Genomic DNA, 17,476 nt, shown 5'->3' with positions numbered 1-17,476 from the left:
AAAAAGTGGCAGGCAGCGAGGCGACATGACCCGCGTGACGGCAACGGAGAGCAACAGGACCTGAGCGAGACAACTGATCGCGACAGACACCAGACTGGGCGTGGGGAGAGCAGAAAAAACATGACCCGGCTGCTAGAGGGCAGATGGAGGGCACCAACCTGAGCCTTGGAAAAAGAGGTATGACTGGCGTGATAGGTAGTTAGAGAAAACATGAGGATACTGGAAGAAGACTAACTGACAGGACGGTAGAATGGAGGTACGACCTAGGCGAGGCACGTGGACACAAAACATGGAACGGAGAGAGATGTAACAAGGTGTGACGCACGAAACGAGCAAAACGAGATGACCCGAACGTATCAGGCAAGAAAGACGAGAAGAGGACTTGAACGTATCAGGCAACAGGACATGAAGAGGACCTGAATGTATCAGGCAACAGGACATGAAGAGGACCTGAACGTATCAGGCAAAAAGGACAAACGAGAGGACCTGAACGTATCAGGCAAACAGGACGAACAAGAGGACCTGAACGTATCAGGCAAACAGGACGAACAAGAGGACCTGAACGTATCAGGCAAACAGGACAAATGAGAGGACCTGAACGTATCAGGCAAACAGGACGAACAAGAGGACCTGAACGTATCAGGCAAACAGGACAAATGAGAGGACCTGAACGTATCAGGCAAACAGGACAAACGAGAGGACCTGAACGTATCAGGCAAACAGGACACAAATAGGAATGGTTATGTCAGGCGACAGGATGGACTAACCCAGCATGTGTGACTGTGTAGGTTTTTTTGTGATGCGTGGGGGATCCACCGCCGGGCCAGACCCACACATGCATGGCACCTGGACCCGGGGGAGGTCGCCCCCAGACCAAAGAGACCTAGGGCATTCGTGGATGCTATGCTCAGGAAAACGGAGAGGTGCCCAGTGTGATAACTAGGCAGCTGACCGGGCCACAGCAAGCACAGGGAGGCCCAAGACAGAGGGGACCATGCGGATGCCGGTTTGACTATGCTGTATGACCAATTGAAAGTCAACATTTATTTGGAAGAGGCGCCAGAAACGTGCGTGAGTCTGCGAGGCAAGATGGACGCAATTGTTATTCATACGATAAGGCAATAACACTGGTGTGCGAATCTTGTAGGGGCAGATACAAGCGTCAGCGGATCATAGCACGTGTAAAACGGACTGTGACAGTGTATTACTACATGAGGAGGTGCTACTGTTATACAGATGGTAATTTGTATGATATTTGAGAACAAACTGTGGCGCAAATACATCTTATAGCATCATTTGCACATTTTCACACCATTTGGTGGTTCAAATAACTTATGAAGTCTCCTCCATTGCACCATGGCTATACTTAATTTGTGTGGTTCTACAATCGCAGAGCAGGGAGCATGTTTGCCTCAGGTGTGCGGGCGGTGTATCCCTGGACCTGCATGTGGCCAGCAGGGCAGCGGAGCAGCTGGGTGAGAGACCTGAATGTCCAAACTGCGGGGGGCACGGTGAGCTGTGATGAAAAGATGCGGTGCAGCCGCTGGCGGCGCCGCCGTGACCCGAGACCTGCAGGAACCAAAAGCACCGGTGCCGAACTGACCGAGGCTGCAGGGGAGATCGCGCCGCCGTGACACTCACGCTGAGGACCGCACACACTGAGAAAGTCGGAACCGGAAGTCGCGCCGGAATGACATCAGCGCCACGAGAAGCCGACAACCTGTAGAGGCCGTGCGGCAGGTAAATACCCTATGCCCCTCCCACAAATGCAGGCTGGAAATCCAGCCTGCTGTACTTGTTACTTATTTGGTATAACTATTTTCATGTTTGATTTCCCCACCTGACTTACATGGGACTGCAGGCACCGTTTCAGTACTTACTTGCAGTCCCCACACATTAGCTATTGCATATCATTATTTGTTATGTCTCTGCTTTGAGCATTCCCCTGTTATTCCTACTAGAACTGTGTGGAAGTATTGCCAGCAGTCTGGTTTTCATCGGATGGGGGGGGGGTGTCCCTGCACTTTTTTAACCTATCTGATCATTGTTGCCATTGAACGGACCCTAAATTCGTAATTGCTTGTAGGAATATTGGAGACTCAGTACAATATAGAATAGAGAAGTGTAAGTGGTTAAACCGGACACGGCAGGAGCAGTTACAGGTCTTATTTAACCTGGTAATTCCAGCTCTGCTACACCCGTAGAGAGGATACCCGGAGGAGAGGACTATAATATGTCCAGGCTCTCAGAGAGGACATCCAGATGAGGCTGTGGAGCTGGAGCGGAGCACATTGGTCACGCTCCCACTCTCTCACACTCTCACGACATTGACAGATTGACCTGTAATGGTGCATGAATTCCTCCACTTCTCGCCTGGGCCAGGTCATGTGCGCTGGTTGAGAAGGATTTCGGCTCTGGCACGGATCCTCCTTGGGCTCTCCATCAGGATCTGCTCCGTTCTGTTATCATTCTTGCCGCTGCCAGGTCGGATTTGGCAGCAACTTCTATTATGTGACAAATGTAGGAATGTTTCCCTAATGAGCATCAGACATGTTACACAGCTGCAGCCCCTCGCTCCAAAAAATGGGATTGCCCCACCGGGCTCCTGAGATCCCTCTGAAGCTAGGACAGACATCGGCCCGGAGCTTCTCCTCGTCCCATCCTTCACAATGAAGAAGATGGAGGCTGCGGAGATGTCCATCAGGGCCACAGTCTGAGCTTCTCAAAGGTCTTGTCCGATCTTCTGTCAGGTATATTTTTAAACATTCCTGTATGTTTTTGGAATGTCAGAAGAAGAAACCCACATACAGTACATTCAGAAAGTCTTCACACCCCCTCACTGCCCTCACCTTTTCTTCTCTCGCTCCTTGTGCTATCAGCCCCTTTTCACAGTACAGAAGTCTTCAGCCCCTTTACCCAGGACAAAAGTCTTCAGCCCCTTTACTCGGGACAGAAGTCTTCAGCTCCTTTACTCGGGACAGAAGTCTTCAGCCCCTTTACTCTGGACAGAAGTCTTCAGCTCCTTTACTCGGGACAGAAGTCTTCAGCCCCTTTACTCTGGACAGAAGTCTTCAGCCCCTTTACTCAGGACATACAGTACAGACCAAAAGTTTGGACACACCTGTGTGGAATTATATACATAACAAAGAAGTGTGAAACAACTGAAAATATGTCATATTCTAGGTTCTTCAAAGTAGCCACCTTTTGCTTTGATTACTGCTTTGCACACTCTTGGCATTCTCTTGATGAGCTTCAAGAGGTAGTCACCTGAAATGGTCTTCACTCCACAGGTGTGCCCTGTCAGGTTTAATAAGTGGGATTTCTTGCTTTATAAATGGGGTTGGGACCATCAGTGGCGTTGAGGAGAAGTCAGGTGGATACACAGCTGATAGTCCTACTGAATAGACTGTTAGAATTTGTATTATGGCAAGAAAAAAGCAGCCAAGTAAAGAAAAACGAGTGGCCATCATTACTTTAAGAAATGAAGGTCAGTCAGTCAGCTGAAAAATTGGAAAAACTTTGAAAGTAAGGGCGTTTTGACCATGAAGGAGAGTGATGGGGTGCTGCGCCAGATGACCTGGCCTCCACAGTCACCGGACCTGAGCCCAATCGAGATGGTTTGGGGTGAGCTGGACGCAGAGTGAAGGCAAAAGGGCCGACAAGTGCTAAGCATCTCTGGAAACTCCTTCAAGACTGTTGGAAGACCATTTCAGGTGACTACCTCTTGAAGCTCATCAAGAGAATGCCAAGAGTGTGGAAAGCAGTAATCAAAGCAAAAGGTGGCTACTTTGAAGAACCTAGAATATGACATATTTTCAGTTGTTTCACACTGTTTTTGTTATGTATATAATTCCACATGTGTTAATTCATAGTTTTGATGCCTTCAGTGTGAATCTACAATTTTCAGAGTCCTGAAAATAAAGAAAACTCTTTGAATGAGAAGGTGTGTCCAAACTTTTGGTCTGTACTGTAAGTCTTCAGCCCCTTTACTCGGGACATAAGTCTTCAGCCCCTTTACTCGAGACATAATGTAACGGGGAGCCAGCGACACCCTCGCTCCCTGCAGCGCCTCCAGCGGCCTTTCCCTGAGGAGGAGCGAGGACGCGGCCGGCGTCTACGTCTCCATGGTAACAAGGGGGCAGGGAGGACCCGGCCGCGCACGCCATCTCAGAGTGGGCGGCGTCCTTCATCCCCTAGACAACGAGCAGGGGGGGAACTGAGCGACAATGGCAATAAGTTGGCGCTCAGGTGTTTAGATATCTGATGGACATGGGTCACGTGATGCTGGGCACGTCATGTTACCCATCAATGAGACCTGGCCACAGGTTGCCTGTGATTGGTCTTGTTACCTTACTAGCGTTCTCTGTATGTGTGACTACTTTTGTTTGACTTCGGCTTGTATTTGACCTTGACCTGGTGTTATCCCTTGTACTGACACGACCTCTTGACTCATGACCTCGGCTTGTATTGACTTTGATTTTGTATTAACCCTTTGTGCCTGTGTTACCTCCTGGCTCTCGACCTCGGCTTCCAGTTGTTCCTGTTGTGGTACTTTCCCAGCCTGGGAAACTTTGCGCTTCTGTTTGTTCCATCTTTGTCTTTTGTTTTCTTTCCTCGTTGTTTCCTCCCTTTAGGCCCCTGCACGTACGTAAGCTAGGGACCGCCGCCCAGTTGTACCCCGTCGGTTAGGACGGACCGTGCAAGTCGGTAGGGATGGAGGAGTGGGTGAAATTTAGGGCTGCACTTATCCCTACCTTTTCGTGACATATAAGTCTTCAGCCCCTTTACTCGGGACATAAGTCTTCAGCCCTTCTACTCGGGCCAGAAGTATTTACACCATTTTACATTGACATAAGTCTTTGCCTCCCTCAGGATCATCTTGTAAACTCTGGTGGTCATTTATGATCTGAAGTAAGCCACTTTTTGATGTACTTTTGTTACAGATTCGGTTGCAAAGGGGATTTGCAGCTGAGTCTGTGACTTTTCTCCGCTCGCGTCACTTTTCCAAGGTGGCAGAAAAAAGGGAGCGGTGGTGAACCGTTTCACTTATCATTTTCTACCCCTGTTTTGGGTGTAGAAAATGACTTAAATATACGTCAGGGAGATGGCATAGATTTAAGCAAGTCGTATGGCCAGCGCCTAGGTTATGTAGAGGCCGGCGCAGCTACATTAGGCGCATTAAGCGCCAACGCAGGGTTATTGAGACCTGGCGTCTAAAACACTACTCTTAATAAATGACCCCCATATGTTACTATGTTACTAATATCTCTGGACTTTGCTCCATTCAGCTTTCCCTTCCCCCTTTCCGGTCTCCCTGCCCGGCCCCCCATCCTCCCCTCCCCATCAGCATGAGGACCCAGAGAAAAATGGGGCTGAATACTTATGTCCAGGCCAAATTATTATTTTTTTAAAATAAATTTGCAAACATTTCTAAAATTCTTTCCGAATCCTCTGTAAGGGCAAAGATAAACCTTGTGTAGGTGTGGACCCGGTGAGATGGAAATGCGTTGTCTAAATGTATTCAAGGCAGCAGTGCCAACCAATGGGTCACCATGCCACCGAAAGACATAGTAACATAGTAACATAGTACATAAGGCCGAAAAAAGACATTTGTCCATCCAGTTCGGCCTGTCATCCTGCAAGTTGATCCAGAGGAAGGCAAAAAAATAAACCTGTGAGGTAGAAGCCAATTTTCCCCACTTTAGGGGAATAAAAAATTCCTTCCCAACTCCAATCAGAATAACTCCCTGGATCAGCGACCCCTCTCTAGTAGCTATAGCCTGTAATATTATTACACTCCAGAAATACATCCAGGCCCCTCCTGAATTCCTTTATTGTACTCACCATCACCACCTCCTCAGGCAGAGAGCTCCATAGTCTCACTGCTCTTACCGTATAGAGTCCATAGTCTCACTGCTCTTACCGTAAAGAGTCCATAGTCTCACTGCTCTCACAGTAAAGAGCCCATAGTCTCACTGCTCTCACAGTAAAGAGTCCATAGTCTCACTGCTCTTACAGTATAGAGTCCATAGTCTCACTGCTCTTACCGTAAAGAGTCCATAGTTTCACTGCTCTCACAGTAAAGAGCCCATAGTCTCACTGCTCTTACAGTAAAGAGTCCATAGTCTCACTGCTCTTACAGTATAGAGTCCATAGTCTCACTGCTCTTACAGTATAGAGTCCATAGTCTCACTGCTCTTACAGTATAGAGTCCATAGTCTCACCGCTCTTACAGTAAAGAATCCATAGTCTCACCGCTCTTACAGTAAAGAGTCCATAGTCTCACTGCTCTTACAGTATAGAGTCCATAGTCTCCTGCTCTTACCGTAAGAGTCCATAGTCTCACTGCTCTTACAGTAAAGAGTCCATAGTCTCACTGCTCTTACAGTAAGAGTCCATAGTCTCACTGCTCTTACAGTAAGAGTCCATAGTCTCACTGCTCTTACAGTATAGAGTCCATAGTCTCACTGCTCTTACAGTAAGAGTCCATAGTCTCACTGCTCTTACAGTAAAGAGTCCATAGTCTCACTGCTCTTACAGTATAGAGTCCATAGTCTCACTGCTCTTACAGTAAAGAGTCCATAGTCTCACTGCTCTTACAGTAAAGAGTCCATAGTCTCACTGCTCTTACAGTAAGAGTCCATAGTCTCACTGCTCTTACAGTAAGAGTCCATAGTCTCACTGCTCTTACAGTAAGAGTCCATAGTCTCACTGCTCTTACAGTAAGAGTCCATAGTCTCACTGCTCTTACAGTAAAGAGTCCATAGTCTCACTGCTCTTACAGTAAGAGTCCATAGTCTCACTGCTCTTACAGTAAGAGTCCATAGAGTCTCACTCTTCAGTAGTCCATTCACTGCTCTTACAGTAACAGAGTCCATAGTCTCACGCTCTACAGTACAGAGTCCATAGTCTCACTGCTCTTACCGTACAGGAGGGTCCATAGTCTCACTGCTCTTACAGTATAGAGTCCATAGTCTCACTGCTCTACAGTAAAGAGTCCATAGTCTCACGCTCTTACAGTAAAGAGTCATAGTCTCACTGCTCTTACAGTAAAAGAGTCCATAGTCTCACTGCTCTTACAGTAAAGCGTCCATAGTCTCACTGCTCTTACAGTACAGAGTCCATAGTCTCATGCTCTTACAGTAAGAGTCCATAGTCTCACTGCTCTTACAGTACAGAGTCCATAGTCTCACTGCTCTTACAGTACAGAGTCCATAGTCTCACTGCTCTTACAGTACAGAGTCCATAGTCTCACTGCTCTTACAGTAGAGTCCATAGTCTCACTGCTCTTACAGTAAGAGTCCATAGTCTCACTGCTTTACAGTATAGAGTCCATAGTCTCACTGCTCTTACAGTAAAGAGTCCATAGTCTCACTGCTCTTACAGTAAGAGTCCATAGTCTCACTGCTCTTACAGTAGAGTCCATAGTCTCACTGCTCTTACAGTAAGAGTCCATAGTCTCACTGCTCTTACAGTAAAGAGTCCATAGTCTCACTGCTCTTACAGTAAGAGTCCATAGTCTCACTGCTCTTACAGTAAGAGTCCATAGTCTCACTGCTCTTACAGTAAGAGTCCATAGTCTCACTGCTCTTACAGTAAGAGTCCATAGTCTCACTGCTCTTAGTAGAGTCCATAGTCTCACTGCTCTTACAGTAAGAGTCCATAGTCTCACTGCTCTTACAGTAAGAGTCCATAGTCTCACTGCTCTTACAGTAAGAGTCCATAGTCTCACTGCTCTTACAGTAAGAGTCCATAGTCTCACTGCTCTTACAGTAAGAGTCCATAGTCTCACTGCTTAGAGTCCATAGTCTCACTGCTCTTACAGTATAGAGTCCATAGTCTCACTGCTCTTACAGTATAGAGTCCATAGTCTCACTGCTCTTACAGTATAGAGTCCATAGTCTCACTGCTCTTACAGTAAAGAGTCCATAGTCTCACTGCTCTTACAGTAAAGAGTCCATAGTCTCACTGCTCTTACAGTAAAGAGTCCATAGTCTCACTGCTCTTACCGTAAAGAGTCCATAGTCTCACTGCTCTTACAGTAAAGAGTCCATAGTCTCACTGCTCTTACAGTAAAGAGTCCATAGTCTCACTGCTCTTACCGTAAAGAATCCTCTTCTATGTTTGTGTACAAACCTTCTTTCCTCCAGACGCAGAGGATGTCCCCTCATCACAGTCCTGGAGATAAATAGATGATGGGAGTGATCTCTGTACTGACCCCTGATATATTTATACATATTAATTAGATCTCCCCTCAGTCGTCTTTTTTCTAAAGTGAATAACCCTAATTTTAATAATCTTTCAGGGTCCTGTAGTTGCCCCATTCCAGTTATTACTTTAGATGCCCTCCTCTGGACCTTCTCCAGCTCTGCTATGCCTTGTTTACAGGAGCCCAGAACTGTACACAGTCCTCCATGTGTGGTCTGACTAGTGATTTGTAAAGTGGTAGGACTATGTTATTATCACGGGCATCTATGCCCCTTCTGATGCAACCCATTATCTTATTGGCCTTGGCAGCAGCTGCCTGACACTGTTTTTTGCAGCTTAGTTTGCTGTTTATTAAAATTCCTAGATCCTTTTCCATGTCAGTGTTACCGAGTGTTTTACCATTTAGTATGTACGGGTGACTTGCATTATTCCTTCCCATGTGCATAACTTTACATTTATCAGTGTTAAACCTCATCTGCCACTTATCTGCCCAAGCCTCCAATCTATCCAGATCTCTCTGTAGTAGTATACTGTCCTCTGTAGTATATATACAGTATACTGTCCTCTGTAGTAGATATATATATATATACAGTATACTGTCCTCTGTAGTATATATATATATACAGTATACTGTCCTCTGTAGTGTATATACAATATACTGTCCTCTGTAGTATATATACAGTATACTGTCCTCTGTAGTATATACAGTATACTGTCCTCTGTAGTATATATACAGTATACTGCCCTCTGTAGTATATATACACATTATACTGCCCTCTGTAGTATATATACAGTATACTGTCCTCTGTAGTATATATACAGTATACTGTCCTCTGTAGTATATATACTGTCCTCTGTAGTATATACTGTCCTCTGTAGTATATATATATATATATATATATATATATATATATATATACACAGTATACTGTCCTCATCAGTGTAAATTACTTTACACAGTTTAGTGTCATCTGCGAAAATTGATAATTTACTGTGCAAGCCTTCTACAAGATCATTAATAAATATATTGAAGAGAATAGGGCCCAATACTGACCCCTGAGGTACCCCACTAGTGACAGTGACCCCTCCAGTACTGACCCCTGAGGTACCCCACTAGTGACAGTGACCCAATCTGAGTGTGTACCATTAATACCCACCCTCTGTTTTCTATCACTCAGCCAGTTACTTACCCACTTACAGACGTTTTCTCCCAGTCCGAGCATTCTCATTTTATATACTAACCTTTTATGTGGTTCAGTGTCAGATGCTTTGGAGAAGTCCAGATATACGACATCCATTGATTCGCCGCTGTCAAGTCTTCAACTTACCTCCTCATAGAAACTGATTAAATTAGTTTGACATGGCCGATCCCTCACAAAGCCATGCTGATATGGCGTTATTTGCTTATTTCCGTTGAGATGCTCTAACATAGCATCTCTCAGAAAACCTTCAAACAGTTTACCCACAACAGATGTTAAACTTACCGGCCTATAGTTTCGAGGCTCTGTTTTTGGCCCCTTTTTGAATATTGGCACCACATTTGCCATGCGCCAATCCTGTGGGACATTCCCTGTCAGTATAGAGTCTGCAAATATCAGAAATAAGGGTCTGGCTATGACATTACTTAATTCCTTTAGGATACGGGGGTGTATGCCATCTGGTCCTGGCGATTTGTCTATTTTAATCTTTTTAAGTCGCTGATGTACTTCTTCCTGGGTTAGACAGGACACTTTTAATGGGGAATTTATTTTTGCATTCGGCATGTCATCTGACAGTTTATTTTCCTCAGTGAATACATTGGAGAAAAAACGATTGAAATATCTAAAATAATAATGTGAGGAGAAGAAGATGGGAAAAACAAGTTCCATCCAGTGAAGGAGCAAAATATGAATCCTCGTGACACATTAACAGACTATTCCTACGTACAGTAGTCACGAAAATAGACATGAAATAGTGGCTAAAACTCCAACCTGGAGAAGACAATCATGTGTATTGTAATAATGTATCTATTGTGATAATGTGCAAATCATAATAATGTATCTATTGTCGTAATGTGTGTATTGTTATAATGTATCTATTGTAAAAAATTTATCTGTTGTGTGTTGGAAAAATTCCCAAAAATAGAACACTGTTGATCTCTATGATGGGAGGAGCTCTTCCTGCTGTGATGTCTCCTAGCTGCTGCTCCCTCTCCCCTCTCACAGCATGCGTGAGATTAAGGATTAGGGACCGGGTATATAAGGGCTAGGGCTGTAGAGGTTAAAATAGGATTGGAGTGAATTAGTGGTTAAGGGGCTGTACAGGATTCCAGACACTTGGCTGTTTTCTTCCTATAGTAGTCCTGCTCCTGTCTACTGGTCGTGGATTGTCTAGAGCGGAGCTGTTTCTGGGAGACATCATTCAGGTTTTTCTAATTCTTCACAAGCCCTTTAAGGATCCAGGGATTGGTTAAGTTTTTGTAATGTCATGGTTCTTGCTAAGGATTTTGAGGTTTGGACAGGGGTCTTCAAGTTAGGGGCCAATGGCCAGCTGTCCAGGCCCTGCAGATCTACCACAATAGAGGCTCTGGAGGGGGGAAGGGCTTCGGGGATGACAGGTCTGATGTCAGGAGAGAACCACTGCTGATCAGCACACAAGGTCCTTATGCTGTCCAGTGTCTGGATGTGGTGTGTGGTGCTGTTTGGAACTGAGGACACGGGCATTTTTCTCTGGTCTGGGGTCTGAATTAATTTCGGGGTCTGGCCTGGGGTCTGCATTAAGTTATTGTTCTGTTATGGGGTCTGAATTTATTTTGGCTCTATGGTCTGGATTAATTTTAGGGGTCTGATCTGGTGTCTGAATTAATTTCAAGAATGTGGAGTCTAAATCAGCTTTAAGGGGTCTGGTCTTGAACCTAAATTTATGGCCTGGGGTTTTGAATAGTATTAATTTGAGAGGGTCTGGTCTGGAGTCCATATCAATTTTAGAGTACTGTTCTGTGGTCTAGATTAGTTTTAGCTGTCTGGGCCGGGGGCTAAATCAATTTTAGGGGTCTGGCTTCTGGAAAGTGTTAGGGGGTGCAGACCCAGATACCAAATTTGGGTTAGCATCACTGGTTTAGGTTACATAAGGGCTACGGTTACTAGACATACCCCTCATGTATAGGATAACAATTGGGGGATATGGTTTGTGCTGGGGTTAGGTATTAGGGTGATGTGTTATACAGTACAGTAGGTTTGGAAATTTAGGGCTGAAGTTATGATAGATGGGGTTCAGATTTAGGTTTTTACAGGTTGGGATTTAGGGTTAGGATGCAGATAGGCAAGTGGCTAAGATATTAGTAAATCTTGGTTATCTTTCTTTCAGTTCTTCTTCAGGTCAAAACATTATAGCGACATTAACAAAAGGTTAATGCAAAAAATGTTTAATTATTAAAAATCAATATGTGCCCCCCCCCCCTCCTCCCCAATCACAAGTGTGAGCCCAGTTTACCCCCTTCAGGCTACAATATACACAACACATGTGCAGCCCAATACATGAAGATCATTCAGTTCCTGTGGAAGAGCCAAATCCGTGGTAATCCCCCCCACACATGGTCCTGTGATTTGCAGACATCAGTCTCCCCGCCTCACAATGGTTACTGAGGGTGTAGAACCCGATGACACTTGTCAGAAATAATCTTTATAAACTGTGAGATTTTTACACATTCCTTCCGGCACCTTGTAAATCTGAGCATCTTGTCATCTTCATGGCCATGGCCTCGCCTGAGATCCCCCTGAGCTGGTTTTGCCTGTTTGTTTATCTGCCTCTTGGTTCCATCTGCTCATTAATCCTCCATTCTTACTATAACCCCTTCTCGGAGGATCTGGCAGAACATCACTATGATACATCACTCACTTCACAGAATGGGTCACGAACCTGGGAACATTGCGGGACGGTGGAATAACACAACTGCTCTGATGGTTAACAGTTGTGTCAGGCTCCATTATGGGAAAAAGGCAGAGTTAAACAAGAAGGAGAAATCTAATCTGATGTGAAACCTTATGTTCAATGGCTGGAGCTCTTCTCAGGAGCACGTTGGGCCATGTTCATATTGCCTTACATTCTCCTGGTATATACGGCAAATGTGAACCCTCCATGTAGGCCACAGTATACCAAACCCTGGGAATCTCCCATAGGCCATGGAGACATATAGCGCCTAGGAGCCTCTATAGGTAAGAGAGTAGGGGACGGATTCCAGCACAGATTGAAAAGGGTTTCCAGATCAACCCCTAAACACTTGGCCAAAGGACACCCTTTAGGCACCCATGGGATATAAAGCGTGGCAAAACTATAGGGTCTCAGAGGTCAATCAGGGCCCATAGGCTCCCCTTTCAAAGAAGGTCTTAATGCTCGCTGGTGTCAGGACCTGCGCCAAACACCATGTAAGGTAAGTTAAAAAAAAATGTTTTTTTTTGGGCTTGATTTGGAGTTTGATCCATTGATTGGGACTGGGATCTGAATTAATTTATGGTCTGGTTTAAGGTCCAATTTAGGAGTCTTTTTGGGGGGTCTGATTTGGGGTTTGAATCAATGTTGGGATTAGGTATGGGGCATGATTTAGAGGCCTTCTCTGAATTAAATTAGGGCCTGAGCTGGGGTCTTGTCTGGAGTTTAGAGGTCTGTTCTGTTGAAGGAATTGATTTAGGGGCCTATCTGGAATCTGAATTAATTCCGGGGTTTGATCTGGGGACTGACTTATTTAAGTGTCTGGTCTGGGGTCAGAAATAATTTAGGGGTCTGCTCTCAGGTCTGATTCATTTAGGGGTTTAAAGGGGTTGTCTCATCTGGAACATTAATGGCATATCGCTAGGAGAGGCCACCGATGTCAGATAGGAGTGGGTCCCACCTCTGGAACCAGCACCTCTCTCTATAACAAAGCGCTCAAAGCTCAGGAGAGTGCAACTCGCATGCACAGCCACCTTCCATTCATTTCTATGGAAGCGCCGAAAATAGGCTATTTTCAGAAGTCCCATAGAAATAAATAAAGAGCGCACCACCCTATTTTCTGAAGTCCTATAGAAATTAATGGGACCCCTATCCATCTGACATTGGAGGAATATAACGATATGCCACCCATGTTCCAGGTGAGACAACCCCTTTAATTTAGAGTCTGGTCTGGGGTTTCATGTCACCCATGCCCTGTCCTGTATTCTTCACTTATTTGGCTGATGTGGCACCCTTGTTGCAGCATGTTTTGATGATTTATCAGGTCACGCTGACATTTTTTTGCTATAAGTTTTATTTTATTTTTTACTTCCTCTCTGTGCACATAGATGATAAGTGATCCCTGGGCCTCTTAGGAGGGAACCCTTGGGTCAGTGCCACCTTCTACTGTTCGCTCATTTGCAGTCAAAACTGGTCTTCCATCCTCTTTGGCAGTGATTCCGATCTGAGTCTCTCTAGCTGTTGCACAACGACAACTTCTAGAAACCTGTCGTGTTTTTAGACAGCTGAAGAGCCACAGGTTGATAATCACCAGCCTAGAGAATGAAGGCTCAACTCAACATTAGCCAACAAGAGAAAGCGGGACCGGCCCAGGGTCACGTTGCTGCACCCTCCTGTCAGGACTTGGATTAGAAACAAGCAGGTCCAGAGATGACGAGATGATGAGGAAACAGGAAGCACTAGCATGAGGAGCATCTGCGAAGTGTGACCCTCGTTTTACCTCACAAGCAGAGATACAAAAACTCCTATCATTGATCTAATTTACTTTGCTTAGGGTCTAGCATGTTGAGAAGAGTGAGAGCACCATAGCTAAAACCAATATGGTGTCACCCAGACTCGGACTGGCCCACCGGGGAGCCGGTGAAATCCTCGGTGGGCCCTTTGCCTGCATGCCTATATTGATAATCGCATAGTCACTAATTAGCGGTACCCCCGGCCACTGCCTGTCACTGTAATGAGCAGTGAGGCGCTCACTACTGGGCCAGCAACGGGCATGAGGGTGCAGGAAGTGGACAGACAGTCTCTGAGCTCATCTCCCCACTTCTCATCTTGTATGGCTGCTGCAGTGCTGCGGGGCCCACCCTCTTCAGCTGTGGGCCCCGGCTCCTGATCTGTGCTCTTACTAAGTGTGTGCATCGTCACACTGATGACGCTGCACGCAGAGCAGAAGCAGCCCTGCCGCCCGCCCATTTTCTGAGTCAGTGCAGGCGGCAGCGGCGGGATTTCAGGCAGAGCTTCAGAAGAGAAGCACGAGGATCTGTTCAAATAAAGCAAGCTGAGACGTGTGCCCAGAGCAGTCTCCTCCCAAACAAATAGGCATTTACTGCTAAAAAAAGTCTACATTTCTGTACAACTCCCAGCATCCCCTGTGAGTTGCAGACCTTCAGGAACTGTTGGGAGTTTTCCTTACTGCAAAACAGCTGTTCTCTTAGGGCCTGAACCCCTAACACACGTAGGATTTTGATGCTGTCAAAACCTGCTGCATATACCGCAAACTGCCATGGTTTCTACTACAGCTGTTCACTTTAGATGCCACGGATTAGCTCTATTGAATAGAACCAAGCCGCCAGCGGACACCCGCTCTCGCCGTGTGAATGGCCCCTTATGTTCCAAGCAGGCACACATCAACTGCTGTTGACAAACTAGAAGTTTGCAGGGTATAAAGATAAAATAAGGCTCCTCTCACACTGGCGTTTTAGTTTTCCGTTTGTGAGATCCGTTCAGGGCTCAGCGGTCCAAAACGGATCAGTTTTGCCCTAATGCATTCTGAATGGAAAAGGATCCGCTCAGAATGTGTCAGTTTGTCTCCGATCCGTCTCCATTCCACTCTGGAGGCCGCCTGTGTTTTGCTGTCCGTCTGACGAAACTGAGCCAAACGGATCCGTCCTGACGCACAATGTAAGTCAGTGGGGACGGATCAGTTTTCACTGACACAATCTGGCACAATAGAAAACGGATCCGTCCTCCATTGACTTTCAATGGTGTTCAAGTTGGATCCGTCTCGGCTATGTTAAAGATAATACAAAGGGATCCGTTCTGAACAGATGCCGACGCTTGTATTATCTGAACGGATCCGTCTGTGCAGATCCATGACGGATCCGCACCAAACGCGAGTGTGAAAGTAGCCTAAGAGGGTTCTCCGGACATCATGAAAAATACAAGTGTTCCGTGGACCCGTGGAAGAAATTTGGTTGCATTAACACTTACCTGTCCCTTGTTCCACTAAGGCCTCATGCACACGACCATTGTTTCATTCCGTGTCCGTTGTTCCGTTTTTCATGATTTTCTGTGGACCTATTGACTTTCAATGGGTCCGTTGAAAACTCGTCTAATGCACCGTTTGTCATCCGCGTCCGTGATCCGTGGTTCCAGTCCGTCCAAAAAATATAACCTGTCCTATTTTTTTCACGGAAAACGGTTCGCGGAACCATTCAAGTCAATGGGACAGTGAAAAAATGCGGAGGCACACAAGATTGTCGCCCGCGTCCGTTTTTTTACTATCATTTGCATGGCAAACTTGACTTAGACTTTTTTTTACTTTCCTTCATGTCTGGTGGTCCTCCAAAAATACAGGAAGACACACGGAAACAAAAATGGAAACGGATCACGGATCACGGAACCCCATTTTGCGGAATGGAACATAACAACGGTCGTGTGCATGAGGCCTAATGCTGTTGTCCCTGCCGCACTCGCACCGGCCGCGAGCTCTTGTCCCGAAGAGATGTTTGCGCTTCTTTTCCTGTTCAGCTACATAGTAATAAATGCATCTGAACAGGAAAAGAAGCGTCAGGTTGGGCCAAGAGTGTAAAAGCTGGCGGCCAATGCTAGTGCGGTGGGGACAATGGCGTTAGTGGAGCAACAGGTCCTGGTGCTGCACGGAGAACCCGAGAAGCTAATGCGAGCTGCACACGGGACATTATACTGCAGTGGATGCTAGAAAAGCAATAAATAAATAAAAGGCAACAGATTCACTTTCTTTCCCATTCCCTCGTGAACAAAATGAACAAGATCAATTCACACAACAATGGAAAACTGATTTTTTTTTACACCCCCCGTTTTCAGCACCATTGCAGACCATTCACCCGGCCTTTTTTTGAGCAGTCATCAATAGATAGGACATGTCCTATTTTTTGTCCATTTTTACAGCCAGATGGACCCCTTTGAAATCAAAAGGCCAATTGCCGTTTAGACAGAAGTGCGCAGGTATATGAGTGGCACGGAAAGCAGGGAGTTAAAAAAAAAAATAGTGCCCCCTGTGTATGGAATGCCCCAATACTGCCCCTCATTTATAAACCTATGATAATGCCAACAAATAAATAAAAAAATGCTCACCGCAGGCATAAACAGGAACACTTTAGGCAGCAGGACCGGGCACGCTCAGCGATGTGACATCACAAGATCACTCTCTTAGGCTGGCTGAGGGACTGGGTGGTTAGTCTAGGACAAGGAATTTCCATGTGTGACTGCTGTCCATACTGACTGTAAATAGCAGACTAAGGGGAGATTTATCAAGATTGGTGCTTTCTACGCGTGATATCTCCTGCACTGCTTTAGGATGTGCTTAATTTTATTACGAGGTGCATCCACCTGCAGTCTGTGCACCTAAACAGAAATTTACAAAAGCTCAGAGCTGACATACATTTCTGCAAGGGCGGACTGGGAACAAAGTGGCCCTGGAAAAAAACTTAAAAGTGGCTCCAATGTTGTAGACGGGTCGAAACCGACAGAAGGTGGGGCAACACAAGTAAATGGGGCCAAGACAAGTTGGCAAGGTCAGTAATACCATAGTGCAGCACAGAATACTAGCCACAGTACCAAATACCTCTCCATAAGCTGTCTCTCTGTGGTGGCCATCAATATGCCATGTTCTGTTCTCCTCCTCCAATTGTCTTTAGTATGTAGCAGGGGGATTAGGAAGTGAGATGTGGGCCACAACACCAAGCCAACCCTACCTTCAGCATGCTGCCTGGACTTTCTATGATAATGACCCCTATAGTTCCCCCAGTAGTATGCACCCGGCCAGTGGCAGTGAGGAGGGATTAGGTGGCCCTATGAGCATCAGCCCACTGGAAAAATTCCCTGTAGGGCTCTGGGCCGGTCGGCCTCTGGATTTCTGTCTTTATTTGCAGCCGGTGTAAATGACGATAGATTTGTCTTTGCTGATGACTGCGCCCCGTTCCCACCCTTGGCATGCTCCCTTTTGGAGTGCAGAGTAAAAAGAGGTGCATGTGACTTTTTTTTCAATAAGTCCCTTTTCTGGTGCAATGGAGATGATAATTCCCCCCTTAAGTTATCAACTAAT

The sequence above is a fragment of the Bufo gargarizans genome, chromosome 5, assembly GCF_014858855.1.
Source record: "Bufo gargarizans isolate SCDJY-AF-19 chromosome 5, ASM1485885v1, whole genome shotgun sequence".
Classification (NCBI taxonomy): Eukaryota; Metazoa; Chordata; class Amphibia; order Anura; family Bufonidae; genus Bufo; species Bufo gargarizans.
The sequence above is the reverse complement of the archived record's forward strand: the minus strand, read 5'-3'. Positions refer to the sequence as shown.